Source organism: Arachis hypogaea, chromosome 1 (genome assembly GCF_003086295.3).
Source record: "Arachis hypogaea cultivar Tifrunner chromosome 1, arahy.Tifrunner.gnm2.J5K5, whole genome shotgun sequence".
NCBI lineage: Eukaryota > Viridiplantae > Streptophyta > Magnoliopsida > Fabales > Fabaceae > Arachis > Arachis hypogaea.
In genome coordinates this window covers 47,826,805-47,835,025 of record NC_092036.1, presented here as the reverse complement: position 1 = coordinate 47,835,025, position 8,221 = coordinate 47,826,805, and positions in this window count along the sequence as shown.

Here is an 8,221-nt window from a genome sequence, read left to right as displayed (position 1 = left end):
TGAAGAAGATGTCTAAAGAAGCGAATGAGTTTATTGAGATGGTTGCCAATAACCAATTTCTTTACATTTTTTAAAGGAACCATGTGAACACTGAGACTGCACAGAGGAAAGGAGCCATGGAGGTAGACAAAGGGAATGCCATTTTACCTCAAAACAAGTTCATGGCTAACAGATTAGTTTGATCTCTTAACATTTGACCGGGATGCAGGTTTCAGCTGTTAACACTCAGATGCATCCTTTGTCAACCCACCTTGGAGGAAGTGAATTACATGGAAAATTTCTCTAGAAATCCCAACAATGACTCCTATTCGAACACCTTCAATCAGGGATGGAGGAATCACCCTAACTTTGGATGGAGGGAGCAGCCACAGAAGCCTCAACAAAGCTTCAACAACAACCAGGGCAGATCCAATCAGAATAGGTTCAATAACCGACAATTCCAGCACTCTCAACAGCAGTAAGAGTCCTCTCAAAAACATAGCTTCTCTGACTTAGCCACAATAGTCTATGAACTTTCAAAACCACTCACAGCTTCATACAAGAGACTATATCTTCAATTCAGAACATGGAAGTGCAAGTGGGTCAGTTGAGCAAGTGGGTGCCTGAGAGACCTCCTAACACTCTTTCAAGTAACATAAATGTGAATCCGAGGGAAGAGTGCAAGGCCCTCCTCACGGGCAAGGAGGCCAAGCTTGAAGAAAATCCCTCTACTAAGGATTTGAAGAAGCAAAAGGCTCAAGAGGAGATTGGAAGCACACTGTTGCATGCCTCAATGGTAGTGAAGGAGCCTGAAGTACAACATCCTCTGAAACTGCAACAAGAGACCAAGGATGAGCAGCTCACTCAATTCTTGGAAATCTTCAAAAAGTTACAAATCAATATTCCTTTTGCAGAGGTGTTGGAGAAGATTCATCCCTATATGACTTGTTTGAAAAGCGTACTCTCTGAGAAGAAGGCCTTAAAGGGAGATGAGACTGTGGTGCTGACCAAGAAATACAGTGCATTAGTATAGAAGAAGCTGCCCCAGAAGATGCCAGATCCCGAGAGCATCCTGATTCCATGTACAATTGGGACCATTACATTTGAGAAGGTACTATGCGACCTTGGATCAAGCATAAATCTGATGCCTCTCTCTGTGATGAAGAATCTTGGGATCCAAGAGGTACAATCCACAAGGATTTCACTAGAGATTGCAGATAAGTCCCTGAAGCGGGCATATGGATTGGTGGAGAATATACTAATAAAGGTTAAAGACCTTTAACTAACTGCAGACTTTGTAATACTCGATACAGGAGAGGAGACAGATGATTCCATCATCCTAGGAAGGCTATTCCTAGCAACTAGGAGAGCTCTAATCGATGTGGAGATAGGAGAGTTGGTTTTGAGGCTATGAGAGGACTATATATTATTCAAGATTTTTAAACCTCCTCCACTCTCTGACAAAGAAGGCACTGGCGTACAGAGTTCAGAGCTCAAGCCTTCTCACATGGTGGAAAGACATACATTCCTCCCTAACATAAAACCTAAGTTTGGTGTTGGGAATTCACCACCCACCAAATATGGAGAAGGCCCCAAGAAGAAAGTACCCAAAGGCAGGAGGAATAAGAAAATTCCTACTGAGGACTTCTCACCTGGCATGAGAGTAGTCTTCACTCAGAGTCCACTTATACCACACATTGTGAACAGAATCCTGTCTCTAGAGCATGTTGAGCTAATTCATGAGAGCATAGGGAAGAAGTTCACAATGAGGGGTGAAGATCTGTGCCCCTATGATCCTCCTCCTTAGAGGAGTTGGTTGTTAAGCTAATGACGGTAAAGAAGTGCTCGTTAGGAGGCAACCCTATGATCCTTTAGCTTAATTCCGTTTTGAATTTAGTTTTCCTTTAGTTTGAGTTTTTCTAGTTGATTTTATTTGTCATTGATTTTCATAGTTTTCCTAGCTTCTCTGACGTTTGTGATCATGTCTAGAACTTTGTAAGAACCGGAATAACCGCTTTAATAAAATAATAATTTAATTATCCGAAATAGGTTCAAAAATATAGAAGTGTTCTTTTTAAAATATAAAGGTGAAATTTGAATTCCATGAATTTTTTTATGTGGGAAAATGTATCTTTTGCGAAATTTTTTTTGTAAAAATGCATACTAGTGCTTAAATGGACAGTATCGGCACTAGTCTATCTGGTACTGCGTATTTTGGAAAATGAGATTTTGAAAATTGGATTTATTGTTTTGAAAGGACAAAAATAATTTAGAATTGAAAATCGGGCACTAATCTTAAAGATTTGGCCCAAAGTGGGCCAAACAGATGAAAAATTCTAACGGGTTGGACTGGGCCCAAGTTGGGCCCAAGCCCAACATATATAAGTACTAACTAATGAGTATTAAGCTCATCTTTACCAAGAAAACAAGAAAGGGGTGCTGGTAAGGGAAGAGAGGTGATAAACCCCATTTTGAGGGTTTATCTTGTGTTGATTTCAGGGGTTTTATCAATGATTCCACACACTTTCTATATGAAAATACAAGATTTTGTGTTCCTTTTCTAGTTTTGCCCCATGGAAGAAAACATGCTTATTTTGCACTAAAATAGATACATTTCTAATCTTCTCTTGATGCCATTTGATGCCGTGACTTGTGTGTTAAGTGGTTTCCGAATACAGGGCAGGGATGGACCGGAAGAGAGAAGGAGGACGGGTGCAAAGGAAGGGAGCACGAGAATTAAGCCTTGAAAACCTCAGGATGGGCGCGTGCGCGCACTTGACGCGTCCGCGTGGATAGAGCAACTAAAGGTCGAAGCCGCGAGCCGGCTTGCGTAGCGGCTAAGCCAGGATTTTATCGGCGCGCACGCGTACATCACGCCTCCGCGCACATTACAAGATGCCTCGGTGGCGCGCGCGCGTACTCTGCGCGTGCGCGCCGATGTTCGAATATGATTTTTTTTAAGGAGCCACGTGACTTAGGCGTGGAGTTAGTTGGGAATCCCATTTTTAGGGAATGCCTTGGCGGGAAAAGCTTAAGAAGACCAAAGGAGCAAGCGTTAAGGACACTTAGTTCATTTTTCTAGATTTTAGATATTTTGAGGGATAGTTAGTTACACTCTTGGAGGAGGAGAGAGAGATCTCAAGCTCTCACTAGGGTTCTTCTTCATCCAATTTCTGAATTTTCAATCACTCTTTGGTGAGATCCATTGCAATTATCACTTTACTTTGTTCATGTCATAGATTTTCTTCTCCAATTTCAAGTAGTAGTTGTAATTGCTAAATTCTCTTAGATCTAGAATTCAACTTTGTGGTTTTGGATTTCATCAATACTTTGAGAATTTGATCCTCATTGTTGCTCTTTGATACTTGTTGTTAGTTCCTTGTGTTGCAATACTTTTAATTCTACTTTTCTTCTCATTTTACTATGACTTTCTTTCTTGCTCATCAAATGTTTGATAAAATGTCAACACTAGTTATGGAGTAGAAATTTCTCACTTGGCATAGGGTTGGGCCATTAGAAGAAGTTGAATAGTTGTGTCAATTGTTGATTTGGAATTAGGGATTGCTAATTGACTTGGAGTGCACTAAAGCTAGATTCCCATGAGGTGAAGCTAGGACTTGTGACTCAAGTTGATTATTTTCATTTGACTTTCCTCTATACCTAGAGGATAACTAAATGAGGCAAGGTATAGAGGATAACTAAATGAGGCAAAGCCTAATTGTTATCATTATTGAAAGAACTATAAGGATATAAATTCTAATGCCAACCCTAAGCCAAGTCTTTTAATGATTGATTGTTTGTTTCCTACTACTTTGCTAAAACTTTCAAGGAATCCTAACAAGGCTTTCTAATCAATAAGATGCACACTTTGGCAATTCCAAGGGAGGACGACTTGGGAGACTAGTACTCTCGGATATAGATTGTAGGATTGTTTGGTACGAAATTTAAGTGTCGATTAGACTATACTCACGATCATAATATTTGAATTCTAAATCGGCATGCTAAATTTCGTTTATCAAAATGGCGCCGTTGCCGAGGAGTTTGCTTAGTGTGCCATGTTATTGTTTGGAATAAGTGTGTATATATGTACATAGTTACATTTTATTGTAAATTGTTCAAGTGACTAACCCCTCATCGTTACCATGAATTTCATTTCCCCTTCATTGCATGACGCGTTCACAACCGAATCCGAGTTTAGTCCCTTTTGATCCGGAAATAGAACGAACTTTGTTTCATATTAGACAAGCTCGGAGGCGGCTAAAGTTTGGGAAAGGTGAAGAGGTTTTCACCACCTCAACCACCTTACTAAAAGTGAACATTGAACCGTCACTCAAAGAAGGCATTAGTCATACTTCCATCAATCTCACTAACAATTCTTCTTTTGTTTTAGGTATTAATACCATGGATGCTCCGAGGAGAGTTACCATCAAGGAAGCGGGTGCACCGGATTATGTCCTTCAACCCCTTCATGTAACTCATCCCAACTTGAATGCTAACTTTGAATTGAAGACCGCTTTGATCAACCTCCTACCCAAGTTTCACGGGCTTCCCGCACAAGACCCTATTCGACATCTCAAGGACTTCCATCGCATATGCTCAACTACTAGATGGGAAGGATCCGATGAAGTTGCTATATGGTTGTTTGCTTTCCCTTTCTCTCTTGAGGACAAGGCTAAAAAATGGTTCTACACTCTATCTAGTGAAGTCACCTCCGATTGGGACTTACTTAGAAGAGGATTCTTGGATAAATTCTTGCCACTGGAAAAGATGGATAGGCTAAGGAAGGAAATGTCTTGTATTGTGCAAGGTGAGACGGAACCACTATACGAGTATTGGGAATGGTTTCGCAAGCTACTAGACGCATGCCCTAATCACATGCTTGACACTCAAGTATTGCTCGGATACATATGTCAAGGGATGCGAGAGCAAGATAGAACTCTCTTGGACACCTCTAGCAATGGTTCTTTGTCCAAATATAAAACAGCGGAGGAGGCATGGCAACTTATCATTGACTTAGCCGAATCCAATCAACATATGAGACGAAGAGTCAACCGCCCTAGGACCGTGAATGAGGTATCAACAAGTAGTGAAACCACCGCTTTAACTCAATCCTTGAGCGAGATGACATCCATCTTGAGGCAACTCCAATTGAACCAACAACAACCACAACCACCTCAATCATACCAACAACACCCTCCACCACCTCAACAACACAACCAACAATTGGTTCCTCAAAAAGTATGTGGCATTTGTTCTTGCTACTCCCACTACACGGATGAGTGCCCAAGCCTTCAAGAAGATAACACCTTGGCGGCTACTCATAATTTTTATGACCGCCCCAATCAAGGGTACTACCAAGGCGGTAATCCTAACCAAGGGCACCCTTATCAAGGAGGAGGCTACAACCAAGGGAATGGATACCACAATCAAAATTGGAGAGACAATCATCAACAAGGGAATAGGGACAACAACAACAATGGAGGAGGTCAAAGATGGAGCAACAACTCACAAAATTTCTCACAAAACCGACCATACAACTCACAAAGTCAACCATACAACCAACAAAACCCACAAAGAAACTACCAAACATACCAACCACCACATCAAAGACCACCACCCAACCAATCACAAACTCCTCAACTCACATATGCAACCCCCCTCCAACCAAGACGAAACACTCTGGACCATTATCCAAGGCTAAAAGGAACTACAAAACACACTTGCTTCCGGTCTCACCGGCCTCACCTCCACACTACAAGCTCTTCTCGCACGCATGGATACACCATCAAACCCCACTCCTCAACCCCCAATCCAAAGTGTCATCCCCTCTCAACCCCAACCAAATCCAAAGGGGGGCATCAATGCCATCACCCTTAGATCCGGAACACAATTAAGAGAGAAGGAAGCAAAGGACTCAAATCCTATCACAACCGCCCAAGACGAAGAGAGAATAGATATAGAAGAGGTAGTGGAAGAGGAGACACCACAAGTCATAGTTGAGGATGAAGCCCAACCAACAAGGGAGACAACCAAGGCCAAAAGAACCTTGGAAGAAGAAATTGCTCAACCACTTCCATTTCCAACACTTGCAAAGAAAGCTAGAAAGCGCATAGAACTCGACCCCAAAATGGTAGAAATGTTCAAGAAAGTCGAGGTAACCATCCCCCTCTTTGATGCTATCCATCAAGTTCCTAGATATGCAAAATTCCTCAAAGATCTATGCATAGACAAGGATAGAATTCTTGAATTGTAAACCATCCCATTGGGGAGTTCTATTTCCGCTTTAATGGGAGCATTACCCGAGAAGTGTGATGATCCGGGCCCTTGTATGGTCACTTGCACCGTTAATGGAGTTCAATTTATGGATTATATGTGCGACCTCGGAGCATGTGTTAGCCTCATGCCGCTCTCCGTCTACCGGGTATTGAAGTTGCCACCACTAAAAAGGTCGACGGCAAGATTTGTCCTAGCGGATAAAAGCATAATAACCATGACGGGTGTTGCGGAAGATGTATTGGTGAATATAAAAGGGTTGGTGTTTCCGATTGACTTCTATGTCCTTGAAATGCCATCAAGCGAAACCGAGAGAGCATCATCTATCCTACTTGGAAGACCATTTTTGAGAACTTCTAGATTTAAGCTAGATGCCTACTCGGGGACCTACTCATTTGAAATAGATGGGAGAATTGTAAGCTTTAGCCTAGAAGAAGCAATGAAGCATCCACCGGAGAATCACTCTCTATTTCGGTGTGACCCAATTGATAACATGGTTGCCGAAGTGCATCTTGCAAAATTAGATGAGAAGTACATGATTGAAGAAGCAAATGAAGGTCCAAGCGAACTAAATACCACACACCATACAAATCACCCGGAAACTCAAACTTCAAAGAATGACAAAAAGATGGAATTGAAGCCACTACCACCCCACTTAAGGTATTCATACCTTGATGAAGCCCAAAAGCTCCCCGTGATAATTGCAAAAGAGTTAACTCCTCAACAAGAAGAAAAATTGCTAGATGTATTGAGGAAAAACAAAAGGGCAATTGGGTGGAGTTTGGCGGATCTAGTGAGAATAAGCCCCCAAGTATGCGAGCACCGCATATTTCTTGAAGAAGGAGCAAGACCGGTCCGACAACCTCAAAGGAGACTTAATCCAACCATTCTTGAGGTTGTGAAAAAAGAAGTCACCAAGCTACTTGAAGCGGACATCATCTATCCTATCTCGGATAGCGAGTGGGTAAGCCCGGTCCAAGTAGTGCCAAAGAAGTCCGGGGTGACAACAATCAAAAACGAAAGTGGTGAACTTATAGCAACAAGAGTGCAAAATTCTTGGAGAGTATGCATAGACTACCGAAGGTTGAATGCGGCCACAAGAAAAGATCACTTTCCACTACCATTCATTGATCAAATGCTTGATCGATAAGCCGGTAAATCATATTATTTCTTTCTTGATGGTTACTCCGGTTACTTCCAAATTCACATTGCTCTAGAGGACCAAGAAAAAACCACATTTACTTGCCCCTTTGGAACGTATGCTTACAAGCGTATGCCCTTTGGCCTATGCAATGCACCGGCAACGTTTCAAAGATGCATGATGAGCTTATTTGCGGACTTTCTAGAGCAATCTATAGAAGTTTTCATGGACGACTTTAGTGTGTACGGTGATTCATTTGATCAGTGCCTAGGTAACCTTGAAAAAGTCTTAGAGAGATGCACCAAAACAAACCTTGTCTTAAATTTTGAAAAATGTCATTTCATGGTCAAACAAGGCATTGTTTTGGGACACAGTCTCAAAAGAAGGCATCTCTGTAGATCCGGCAAAAATAAATGTCATATTTAGTTTACCTTACCCCTCCTCCGAGAGGGAAGTCCGCTCTTTTCTTGGACATGCAGGATTCTACCGGAGATTCATCAAAGACTTTAGCAAGGTGGCCTTACCTCTTTCTCAACTACTACAAAAGGACACGGAATTTGAGCTAAGCAAAGAATGTATGGAAGCATATGACAAACTTAAAGTAGCATTGACACAAGCTCCTATTGTGCGAGGACCAAATTGGACTCAACCATTTGAAATCATGTGTGATGCTTCGAATTACGCGATAGGAGCCGCGTTGGCACAACGCGAGGGTAAGATTCCCTATGTCATAGCTTATGCTTCCAAAACACTAGACGGAGCCCAATCCAACTACACTACTACCGAAAAGGAACTCCTAGCTATTGTTTTTGCTTTGGACAAGTTCCG